Source organism: Nymphalis io, chromosome 21 (genome assembly GCF_905147045.1).
Source record: "Nymphalis io chromosome 21, ilAglIoxx1.1, whole genome shotgun sequence".
NCBI lineage: Eukaryota > Metazoa > Arthropoda > Insecta > Lepidoptera > Nymphalidae > Nymphalis > Nymphalis io.
Window position 1 is genome coordinate 10558543 of NC_065908.1, and position 10832 is coordinate 10569374.

General features: G+C 41.1%; 1 pseudogene; it reads right to left on the reverse strand.

Moving 5' to 3' along the window:
• Positions 1 to 4069: 4069 nt before the first annotated feature.
• On the reverse strand, positions 4070 to 6566 carry LOC126776690 (zinc finger SWIM domain-containing protein 6-like; annotated as a pseudogene).
• Between the last annotated feature and the right edge of the window lie 4266 nt (positions 6567 to 10832).

Consider the following 10832-nt stretch of genomic DNA (forward strand, 5'->3'; position numbering starts at 1 on the left):
ATTGATGATTATCCTTATTTTTTTCTAAACAGGATGACATTTCATGGTTCTTAATTTAAAATCACAGACTTCCTAACAATTATTTATCCTTTCTTTATATTTCAGCGCGAGCGAAGCCAGGGATAATGGCTAGTACTAAATAAAATCACAGACTTTGCCAAGGCTACTCAGTTTATTATCCTATCTTTTTCAAACAAAATGATGTAACATTTAAATAAAAATCAAATCCAAAAAATTTTGACTTACATAAAAAAGAATTATACTTATGTTGTTAATGAATTTTAATAAAAACAAAAAATAAGGCAATTAAAAACAAATGTTGTTCATTGAACTTGACTTACATTTTAATAAGCTACTTAAGGGCTTATATAGAAAAAGTATATAATATGAAAAAAAAACCGTTATGTAGTTTTGATTAAAGTTTATAAAGCGGTCATTTGACCATTCTAGTAGGTTTAGTTTTAATTATTATTATTATTTTCAAGGGAAACTTACAATGTTATGACACTTAAAGCATAATAATATAAAATAATACATGCATCTACTTTCCACCAATGTAGTTTTTTTTTTATATGCCCCGGGATGGCAAATGACTCTACTCCACCTGATGGCAAGTGGTAGTAGAGTCCAAACGCGACGACGGCCAGTACAGTCAGGGAGGAATGTTCTGTACTAGCCGTCCCCGCCTTGCCGGCCCGCAAGATGCCTCTTCACGCCTCGTTTGAAGGAACCCGGGTTGTAAGAGGAGTGGAACGCGTGAGCTGGTAAGAAGAATTCCATTTTTTGGTAGTGCGACAAAGAAAGGAGTTGCCAAATTTCTTTGTGCGCGATGGAATTGATGTCACAGTTAGGCGGTGACATCGAGAACCAGCTCGCGTGGACTTAAGAAGGAAGGGGGAAGCAGGAATTAGAGAAAAAAATTCCTCAGAGCACTCGCCGTGATACAGTCGATAAAAAGCGCTCAGTGCTGCTATCGAGCGACGCAATTGTAAAAGTTCATGGGTGTTTGTGACCATTACGTCGCCAATAATGCGTACTGCATGTCGCTGCAACCGGTGCAAGGCCTGCAGTAGGTACTTAGCAGAGCCATCCCAAAGGTGCGAGCAATATTCAACGCAAGACCGTACCTGTGTTTTGTATAACAGGCACAGTTGTTGTGGCGTGAAAAAACGCCGCACCTTGTTCAGAACTCCGAGTTTCCGTGAAGCTGTTTTTATAATAGCCTCGATGTAATCCCTTGGACTAAGGTCGCAGCGAACGTCCATCCCCAGCATGGCGATTTTGCTCTAACGTCCTATCGAGTTCAATGACAAGATTCTCCGCCTCTCCTCAGTTTTCGCCCACCCAGCCACTGCGCGTCCGTGGTATCCACCATGCACTGTACTATCATCTGCATAGCAATGTATGTTCCCAAGAGAGAGAATATCATTGATATGCAAAAGAAAAAGTGTGGGAGATAGCACAGATCCCTGGGGGACCCCAGCATTCACTACATAGAATTGTGAAGCACAACCATCTACTAAAACACGAAGGCTACGCTTGTGTAGGAAGCTGGCAATCCAGGTGCATAGCTGAGCAGGCAGACCATATGCCGGCAGCTTGGAGAGAAGACTTCTGTGCCAGACCCTGTCGATTCTCCATGCTTGTCGATAGCTTCACCCCAGAGGTGTGTTACGTACGCTAGAAGACCACCTGTGGACCGTTTTGGTCGAAACCCGTACTGACGATCATTAATTAGACAGTGATCTTCTAGGTAATGGATCAGTTGGTTGTTTAGAATCCGTTCCATCACCTTACAAAGTACTGTGGTGATAGCTATTGGTCGATAATTTGCCGGGTCAGACCGATCCCCTTTTTTGGGAACCGCTTACACATTAGCTTTTCTCCAAGCCTCCGGCACACATCCCGAAGAGAGAGAAAGTTGGAACAGGCGCGTTAACACAGGAGACAGCTCCGCCGCGCACTTCTTCAGCACAATGGCTGGTATTCCATCGTGACCGCTAGCTTTCCGTATATCAAGTGATTGCAGCTCCGCACGCACATCACGTTGCCTGATTTTGATGTCAGGCATCGTGTGGCCACATGAAGGTATTGTTGGCGGCTGCGCACTACAATCATCGATCACAGAGTTGTCGGCAAAGAGTTTAGCCAGGAGGTCGGCTTTCTCCTGCGGACTGTGAGCTAGCGATCCGTCCGGATTTCTGAGCGGTGGCAGCGAAGGTTGGCAGAAATTGTTTTGCACAGACTTGGTCAGACGCCAGAAGCTACGGGAGCCCCTAGGATGCGATATAAGGTCATGACCAATCTGTACAATGCGCTGTGCATCCGCTCTCGTGTATGCCTTCCTACAGGACTTAGAATTTTTATTGTAGTTTGCTTTCAGTGAGTCAATGTTAGAAGCCCCGCTAATGCAGCCGTTGATCCACGCGCGATATGCCGCCTGCTTAGATGATACAGCGTCGGCACATTCACGAGTGAACCAACGGTAACGCGTACCCCTATTGATGAGATCTGAGCTAGGAATGTAGTATTCCATTCCTAACATGATCTCATCAGCAACAGCAGCGGCACTAGCTGTCGGGTCATTCCCACTGAAGCAACGTTCCTTCTAAGGGACTGACGCATAGTAATCGCGCATACCGTCCCAATCTGCCGACTTATAGTGCCAAACGCGACGTTTGCATACTGCTGATGGCGGCAGCTTGGCCTGTGGCACTTTGGTAGATATAAGGCCGTGATCCGAAGAACCAAGTGGAGCTTGAACTACAACCTGATATTCCACCGGGTGAGAAGTCAGCAGAAGATCCAGTAGAGAAGGCGCTTGCCCATCAATGTCTGGGATCCTGGTGGGCTGATCAACCAGTTGGGTCAAGTCGTGTGTGAGAGCAAAAGCATGAGCAGTTCTTCCAGCATGGTCAGTTTTGAGGGATTTCAACCATGATTCATGGTGAGCATTACAATCCCCCAAAAACACCAATTCCGCGTTAGGAAACTGCTCTTGCGCAGCATCTGCCACCCGACTAAGATGGTCAAATAATCGGCTTGTCTCCAAGTCACCATTGTGGGATCTGTAGAGGCACACGTAGACTCGACTCTGACGAACCAGGTCCACACGTACCACCAACATGGAGAAGGAGGGGTCCTCCAAGCAGCGCAATCGGTGACAACAAACATCCGCCCTGACGAACAAGCATACTCCGGCTTTCGCTTTAAAAGATTCTTCAAGCATGTAGCCGGGATAGTTAAGGTAGCTGGTGTCGGCAGGGCGGAGTATTTGCGTCTCCGTGAGAAACAACATTGCTGGCCGTGCTGTCTCGAGATGGTGGTGGACAGCGTTGAGGTTAGCGTGGAGTCCTCGGATGTTAGAGAACTCGACCTCAAACAGCGTGGGTATGGTGGGGGTGTGTACCGCTGAACGACCGTTATTTCTTAGTTGCGCTACCATTTGGAAAAATAAGGAAAAGAGACGTGAAGCGAGCGACGTATTGCCACGATAGGGATGGGCAAAGTATGGAGGCGTGTTTTCCCAAATGGTTGCCAAAAGGGAAAATATACTGATCCGCCGGACGGAAGGGCCCCCAAACCCCCCCGGAAGTGGCCACCGGGACCCCACCTTCCGGTCACCAACCGGCACGACGGTCACCCCGAGATTATGCGTGGCCTGGTGGGGCAGCCTCGCGAGCTGATTAGGCACGCTCGGGCCCCTGTACTATGCCACGGGCGGCCAGCGGAACAGCCGTTTCTTCAGGTCTCTCTGTCCGGCAGGTCAATACAGTTTCCCCCGGCATTGGTTCAACAGCCGTCTCCACTGGACCAACACCCATCGCGGCAATACTCGCTCGGGCACTGGCTGTACGCTGGCTGACCTCGAAACGCGGCTGCAAGCCACTTCACGAGTTTTTCACCATGCGTACGGTGGGAACAAGCCAGGCGGATGTTAGCGTCCTACCACCAAATGAGCAGATCGTCGCTCAGATTTCCCTTAGTCGCCTCTTACGACACCCATGGGAAAGAGAGGGGCAGTGAAATGTATTCTTTCTCCGTCACTGCACGGATAAAACATTCGTTACAGTCAGATAGTATTTATCACTTACTGCAACATTAATTTCAAGAGATAAATATCTGCTACACTTTCAGCCGAACCTCTCTTTGACAAGGAACATTAGTTTCTTTTTGCCTTTATATTTTAATTTTATTTCTTGTAATAGAGCAGCGAATTGGTGCGGATCATCGTGCGCCAGCGTAAATGTGTCTCGAGCTTTACCAAGGAAGTTAACAAAGTCTGCGTAGTATCGCGGTGAGATGTGCGCGAGGCGCACGTGCGTGGTGGAGGCGTAGGCGCGCGGCGCGGCCTCGAGCAGGGGGCGCAGCGGCGTGGGCGGGCGCGGGGGAGGGGGCCGCGCGCGTGAGCAGCCCGCCGCCGTCACGCAGCACGCAGCCGCGCCGGCGTGCCGCGCGCCGCGCCCAGCAGCGCGCTGGCGAGCGCCGCCTGCTGCTGCTCCGCGTGCTGCAGCGTGTGCCACGTGCCCGCGCCTTCTGCCACCGCGCCGCCGCCGTCCAGCGCGTACGCCTCCTCCACCATCGGCAGCCTCATCGCCCGGAGGCCGACGCGGTAGGCCAGGTCGGGGTCGGCGGGCAGCAGCGCCAGGAACAAGAAGCGCGCGAAGGTGTGCGCGGGCGCGGACCGCGGGTGCAGCTTGGTGCCGAGGCACGAGACGGGCCCGCCCGCCAGCAGCGCGCGGGACACGCGGGCGCATACGCCGCCTGCCGCCTCGCCCTCCACGCGCTGCAGCTGGCTGATCAGGCGCTCCTCCTGTTTACAATACCGCTCTTGCGCATAAAGGCCGCTGGGTAACATTCTCTGCATGCCCAGGCCGAGTAGAGCTGCTTCCAGCGCAAGGGCGAGATACGTCTCCTCAGGGTTTTTACTACCTGCTACTGGCACGTGCTGATATCTGGGCGGAAGGCCGGTGTTGGGTTCCTCGTCGATGTACGTGTGCAGCCTGGGCGAGGCACGCTGGTCGTCCGGCGCGAGACACGGGGCCGCCAGACATTCGTACACGCACCAGATGGCCTCCAGGGTCCAGCCCGTCCAGCATCTACTGTCTCTGCCGATACACCGCTGCGAGTGCGACAGCGCGCACGTGCTGGCGGCGGCCAGACACGCGCCGGCGTCCATGTGCGCGGACACGAGCGACAGCTTGGCGCGGTCGCACTGGCCCGCGTACGAGTCGCCGGCGCACGCACCGCTGCCCGCGCTACTGCTGGACGCCTTGCCGCCGTGCGCGCGCAGCGCCTCGATGCGCGCGCCCACCACGGGCAGGTGCTCGTGCCATAGCAGTTGTCCTAACTCATTAAACTTAGGGTAGGGCTGTAGTAAGGTAGAGCCTGTGGAAGCACCAGCTTTATCAGGTTTTTCAGGATCACAGAATTCATCTGAGCTTAAAATATTTTTAAGATGCTTATTTTCCCATGAAATATCCACCGCATCCAGGGCTTTATGAAACACTGTTCTCGGCGTCAGCTGCGCCGGCCTCTGATTGTGAAGCCGCAATCTTTTACTCGCTCGTCTGTACTCGCGTTCATAGTTATTAGGTCTAGATTCCTCATCGGAACTTTCTGAATGGGAATGCATTTCTCTTCTCTGTCTCTCTCTATGTTTTTCTCTATCTCTCTCCTCTCTCTCCCGCAGTCTTTCCCTGTCCCTCTCTTCTCTATCCCTATGTCGCTCTCTGTCCCTGTCGCGGTGGTCTCTATCTCGGTCCCTCTCGCTTCTTTCTCGTTCTCTCTCGTACAATGGAAACGATCTATAATCTGGATCCTCAGTCGGACAAACTTCAACAGCCGACCATTTCTCAAGTAGATGCCTCCACTGCATCCTGTGATGTTTATTGCTACCAGGATCTAGAACTATGCTAACCCACAAAGCACCTAACTTCCCACAGTTGCCGGCATTTCTCAGTCATCGGAGTGTTCTGATTCCTCCACAAGAGCAACCTGGGGTCTGATAGGAACTGTTCAGTCATTAACATTAGCATTCTTGGACCGTTTGAAACCGTACCTAGACCGTAGTGCCTAGTTTCCACCAATAACAATCAAACAATTACTAAAATTAACAAAAACAAAACCTACATAAAATTACATTGCTAAAACATGTTGTTAGTATGTAAAATGTATCAAAAATACCTGTGGTTTGAACTACTACTAACGCCATCTAGTATATAAAGTTTACATCACTGATCCGGCGTGTTTTAATAGGTTATGGGCCTCTTCCGAATTTGTCAGTTATTTTAGTTTAAAATAGATAAATTGTGTCTGTGTTTCACGGAAACATGAACTCTAACTACGTAACAAGTGTGACGAAATTAAAAGGCAGGGAGAATTATGATGAGTGGTGTTTTGCGGCTGAAACTTATTGGCCTTGGACGGAATGAAAAAGTACATCAAACCACCAGCCGGTTTCGAAATTAAGCCAGCAGAAGATGGCAAAACAAAGGCAAAGTTAATTTTGACGATTGATCCAGCATTGTACGTGCACATAAGAAATACCGAATGTTCAGCGGCATTATGGACTAAATTAAAAACCATGTTTGATGACTCGGGTTTCTCGAGGAAGATAACCTTACTTCGACATTTAATTTCCATTAGACTGGATAGTTGTGACTCAATGGTTACCTATGTCACACAAATTGTCGAAACAGCTCAACAGCTAAATGGCACAGGATTTACAATCATCGATGAATGGGCGGGATCATAATTATTAGCAGGTTAAACCGATCGTTATTCTCCTATGATAATGGCTATAGATCATTCAGGAATTCCGATAACTGCTGATGTCATTAAATCAAAATTGCTTGACATGGAAGTTGCAAATGAATTCGAAACATGAATCAATCCTAAAGAATGATCTTAGCGGTGCTGCATTTATGGCAAAAAATAAATATTATGTAAAAAAACAAAAAAAAAACACCATCTAGTGAATAAAGTTTACATCACTGATCCCACATGTCTTAATACATTTAATAATATTAAGTGAAATCAATAAAGGTGTAGTAAGATATTTTGTGTAACCAAATAAAATTAATTAATTAAACAAAATTTTACCAAAAACAAAACATAAATTAAATCACATTGCTATAACATTGTAATATTAAATAAGACCAATAAAAGTGCAGTAAATAAATAATTTATACATAAAAATATATCTTTTTTAACCATGTATTAAAAGGCAAGTAAGAATATGACTACAATTGCAAATTTATACCAAACTAAAAGATTGAATATTAAGATAGGTTTGTACAATCATATATAAATTAATAGATTACATTTTTACCTTATTTATTTTATATCGAATTACCAACAAAAGTGATAATAATACAACAACCAATATATAATTAAGGCTAAGCAAGATTAATTGCACTTTTAATTATAGTTAATTACAGCATGCTTTTTATTAATTTTGTATTAACCAAGTAACCAATATATGACATTAATTAGATTTTCTAATCATTAATGAATAACATATTATGATAACAATAAATAATTTATAATCATTAAATTAAATTAAATTTGAAATTTATTGTACTTAGTATTCATAATAATTTTAATTGAAATTAGTTAAATGTTAATTTGAACAATATTGAAATATGATCTAGGAGAAAAAAGTCTAATATTATAGTCAAGAATGTCAAACATAATAGAGAAAATTCACAACAAAACAACAGTTTAAAATATATATACAAAAAAATATAAAAAAATACAATTAATTAGAACTAACTAAATTAAATAAGAATAATGTCAAATCATATTTTACTTTAAAAAGCATTGATTTTTTCAAATATAAAATATGAATAATGAATATAATTAATTATAATTTTGGCAGCTATGGCTATCGCAAGAATGAATAACGTCCACAATATCTTTCTTGAGTGGAGTGAATCTTTAGGTCTTAATGTCAACCCTAGCAAATTTCAAGCCATCATTATTGGCAGCAGGAAACAAATATCAAAAGTCGACTGGTCTTCTTTGCCATTCATAATGTTTTACAATATTTTCATACCTTATTGTGATCATGTTAAAAACCTGGTAGTTTTTGTGATGATATTCTTAGCTGGACTCACCATATGAATGACATCAGCAGGAAAGTGTTTGCAGCTCTGAGGTCTTTATGTTGTCTTCAACATTTTCTTTTAAATAACACTCACACAGACCTACTTCTTCCTATTCTTGATTATGCTGACACAAGCATTGTAGCAATAACGGAAGACCAATTCAATAAAACAGAGACTTCAAAATATTTTTATTCTATTTATAAATGGATTAGGCAAATATAACCATGTTTCACAATTTCGTTCTCGTCTAAATTGGTTACCCATCTGATTTTGCTAGAAAATGCGCATCCATTCTGGGTGTTGTTTTACCCTTTTACTCTTCCTTCATCACTTGATATTCATTAAAAGATAAAAATGACGACGACGACTCAGTGCTTTTATTTATGTGCTCTGTGTTTTGTTGCGCGATGACTGTTGTAATAATCTTTGACGTATGTGCGAGCTTCTCGAGCACATATTTGCTATAAATATTTGGTCCGTGATGGACCAATGACTCTTTTAATTGAACGAAATCACATTTTAAGCTGACCATGCGATTTTCTAGATTCGTAAAAGTTGTTTTTATTTTCGTGTTCGCGTTGTTTTCTTATAAAAAATGTATGTCTGTCTGTCCATAGTTGTTAAATTTATTAATGAGGTTTACTAAAGTAATTTCTTTTTTTCAATGTTGAATTAATTGAATATTTCGACACTTGCACCAATGGAATGTAATAAAAATTGCGATTTTTCTCTTTTCACACTTATCTGGCTTTATTACTTTATTTACTAATAAATAAAGTTCGATAAATTATTGTGGATTTTTTCTATTATGTTTGACATTCTTGACTACAGTCACACTTTTTTTTCTCCTAGATTATATTTTGCAATATTGTTCAAATTAACATTTAACTAATTTCATTAAAATTATTATGAATACTAAGGACAACAAATTTCTAATTTAATTCAATTTAATTTATTGTTATCATAATATGTTATTTATTAATGATTATAAAATGTAATTAATGTAATATATTGGTCACTCAGTTAATACAAAATTAATAAAAAGCATGCTGTAATTACATATAATTAAAAGTGCAATTAATCTTGCTTAGCCTAAATTATATGTATATTGGTTGTTGTATTATTATAACTTTTGTTAGTAATTTGATATAAAATAAATAAGGTAAAAATATAATATATTAATTTATATATGATTGTACGAACACATCTTAATATGCAATCTTTTAGTTTGTTATAAATTTGCAATTGTAGTCATATTCTTACTTGCCTTTTAATACATGGTAAAAAAAGATATATTTTTATATATAAATTATTTATTTACTGCACTTTTATTGGTCTTATTTAATATTACAATGTTTAGCAATGTGATTTTATGTAGGTTTTGTTTTTTTAATTATAGTAATTGTTTAGTTGCTATTGATGGAAGCTAGGCTGATGTATGTATTATTTTATATTAATATGCTATAAGTGTCATAACATTGTAAGTTTCCCTTAAAAATTAATAATAATAATTAACACTAAACCTACAAGAATGGTCAAATGATTGCTTTTTAAACTTTAATCAAAACTGTTATATAACTGCTTTTTTATATTATATACTTTTTCTATATTATATGTGTAAGCCCTTAAGCAGCTTATTAAAATGTATGTCAAGTTCAATGGAGTACATTTGTTTTTAATTGCCTTATTTTTGGTTTCATTAAAACATAAGTGTAATTATTTTTTTATGTAAGTCAAAATTTTTTGGATTTGTATTTTATTTAAATGTTACATTTGTTTGAAAAAGATAGGATAATAAACTGAATAGCCTTGCCAAAGTATGTGATTTTATTTAGTTCTAGCCCCTGGCTTCGCTCGCACTTAAGTATAAAGAAAGGATAATGATTGTTAAGAAGTTTGTGATTTGAAATTAAGAACCATGAAATGCCATTCTGGTTAGAAAAAATTAAGGTAAAGGGTTTTTTATTTTTATATTGATGATTACTCTTTTAATAATCAATAAAATCCCTGTAAATCCCTGTAGTTTCACTTAATATATTTTAAAGTGACTTAAATGGATTGAAGAAAACAATATTTTATACAAATCTTCCGATCTATGATATTATATGATTATGTTGCTTAAATACCGCGACATCTATCCACACTGTTGGATATAGTTAATATTCTAAATGATCAAGCATACCAATAAATTTTTTTTATTCTATTCTATCAAACTCAGGTTAAACAAAACTATTCAATCACTGCAAACTTTATTTATAATTAATAATCGAAGCACCTCTTTGTAAACGGTGGTAGGGAATGGTTAATATTTCTTACATAGCCAATGTCTAAGGACAGTAGTGACCATTTAACATCAGGTGGCCCATCTGTCCATATCTAAGGTTTTTACATAAGCAACATAGGTGGTGGACCTCTGACTCCGAAAATAATATAAATTGTAATATTAGTCAGCGATTCTGATATTATAATTTATATACATCTTATTTATATCAAAAAACGATGTTAGCTGTATTTCCTTTTGGGGCTAAAATTACTTAGTTACTCGCAGAGCTCACTCTGGAGCACGCAACGTAAAAACTGTCCATGTGAATAACACTTCTCATTAAAATCAGTGCCGGCCATGTTCAACGACAGGCAATGGGACTTTTGATTGTCATGGGGAAGCACACTTTAAGAGGGAACTATATACTTTCAAATTCAAATGATATATTCTCATGGATG